Source organism: Amblyomma mixtum, chromosome 1 (assembly GCF_055824585.1).
Source record: "Amblyomma mixtum isolate Tamu chromosome 1, ASM5582458v1, whole genome shotgun sequence".
NCBI classification, from domain to species: Eukaryota; Metazoa; Arthropoda; class Arachnida; order Ixodida; family Ixodidae; genus Amblyomma; species Amblyomma mixtum.
Genome location: NC_143012.1, coordinates 6,824,462 through 6,826,807, shown reverse-complemented (window position 1 = coordinate 6,826,807; position 2,346 = coordinate 6,824,462). Strand labels below are relative to the sequence as shown.

The 2,346-nt window shown below is 43.0% G+C and overlaps 1 pseudogene; it reads right to left on the bottom strand.

Annotated features, from left to right (window-relative positions):
• Positions 1-270: 270 nt before the first annotated feature.
• Positions 271-1,249, bottom strand: LOC149365370 (uncharacterized; annotated as a pseudogene).
• Positions 1,250-2,346: the final 1,097 nt, after the last annotated feature.

The following is a 2,346-nucleotide window of genomic DNA, read 5'->3' as shown; positions in this document are numbered from 1 at the left end:
AGTGCCTGTGCCGTATTTTCATGCTTGCATCCCCCCCCCCCCCCCCTATGTAATACCCTCGCACGAGGGCCCTTAGGGGTATTGTAAATAAATAAAGAAATAAAAGTTCCGATACATGCATCCGCACCGCACGGCTGTCAGCTAGCAACTGAAGTCAACTCTAGCCGATGAATGGATGGATGATTAAGACTGAATGAACCATTTAAATCGGGCGGTGGCTAAAGCCACCTACCCATGACTCGTGAAATTTCACTCCTGTCTTGATTTTACTCACCAATCAGATAACATTCGCTTGGTTACTTCTATATGCTTAAAATAGATCTTTCCTGTGCTGCCCTTAAACCCTAATGTTTACATTAAATCAGCCCGCTACTTTCAACTGTAGAGTAAAGCCTTTTCCAGAAAAGAATCAGCAGTTTCAGCAAAGTGTTCTGCAGTTTCCTCCTCTCCACATGTGCCGCATAACGTGTCTGTCTCGTGGTACCTGACTCGATACGCCTTAGTCCGCAAAACTCCCGTCCTGGCCTCGAACAACAAAGAGCTTCCCCTACAATTACCGCAGATAATTTCTTTGGTAATTTCCTGCTGAAACATTTTGTATGTTCCCAGTGCCGATTTCGTCAGCATCCCTTTCTTCCACACATCCCCTGTTTCTTTATCCTTTTTCTTAACCGATAATTTCTGATTTTCCCCCAGCTGCTTTACAGATATTTGCCTGTCAGTTTTCTAGTTAACTTTCGCTATTTTTTATCCACATTCCTCATGTACAAGTAACGGAAAACTTTCCTAAAGCCCTGCTTTTCCGCCGTTTCTCTCAATCGCTCCTCCAATTCTAACTTACTTCTAGCTTCTCTGCTCTCGAGCGACGCCCATCCCATATCACCCTGTACCCCCTGATTTGGTGTATTGCTATGTGCTCCCAGAGCAAGCCTACCTACACCGCGTTGATTGATTTCTAACCTTGCTTGAACATCTGGTTTCATATACAGGACCACATGGCCGAAATTCAAACTAGGAACCATCACCCTTTTCGGCATCCCTCTTACGACTTCGTACCTATCGTAATTCCTAATGCCCTATTTTTCACGACAGCCGCATTCCTACTAGCCTTATTCATTACATTCTTTTCATGCTCTGTCAGATACTCAGCACCGTTATTTATTTACACCCCAAGATACTTGTACTTATTCACTGCCTCTAACGTGATCTCCTGTATTCCATGCTCGCCGCCCTCATCATTAAATGTCATGACTGCAGATCTTTTCTTACTGAACTTGCAACCCAATCTATCTCCCTCTGTTTCGCAGATGTCTATCAACTTCTGCAAATCTTCCTTGTTATCAGCCATTAGCACTATATCATTCGCCTACATTAGTCCAGGTAATGACTGTTTAATCTATTCGTCTTGCTTGAAAAAGAAAGTTTGAAGCATACTCCGCTTTCTCTAGTTTCATCTCTAACCCTTGTAGCTACAACAAGTTACTTATTGAATAATACTTCAGTGCCCGACGCGAGTTCATACAAATACCACTGCATACATTTTTCGAGTAACCTCTTTTGTTCCATTCACGTACAGAAAGTAACAGCTAAAGCATCACGCACATTAGGATATCAGAAAAATATTGAAACTTCTGCCACTACCCATAAGCTCGCCTATCAAACATTTGTTCGTCCACAACTCGAATACACATCTCCCATCTGGTCGCCTCATCAGGCTTATTGAATTAATTCTCGTGACTCGGTTCAGAATCGAGCTGCACGTTTCATTTCCAGAAATGACAACCTTCACTTGAGCATAGCAAGCATCAAATCATCGATCTCTCTCTCTCTTCATTGCAATCACGGAGATTAATCGCCTTAATGTGCCTATTTCACAGAAAAGTTTACAGTGCCTACTCTTCAACGCTGCCTCTTGTACAACCAAACCGCACGTCACGTTGTTTAAACAACCCTCTAAGCTTCCAACGCATTTCTGGTAGAACCGTTAGATTTAATTAATCTGCCCTGCCGCAGGCTATCATTTACTCACTGGAACTCACGTAACATTCATTAACATAACAATCGCGAAATCACTCAATTGTTCGTTAACCGCCGCAAGCTGCCACCGATCAAATCTTTCTTTTTCAGTGATCTATACTAACACACGTAGCTTTCTTCCGAAACATGTCTCCTTGTCAAGTCTTACGTGGCCTACGGATGACGTCACCGACAGTGAAGTTTTCCTGGACCTACCAAATTTTAATGCATTTCGCAATGACAGTACAAGTACACGAGGCGGAGGCGTCCTTATTGCGGTCATTCAACAGTTATCATGCTCCCGTATTAATATCAATTCAGGACTGGAAA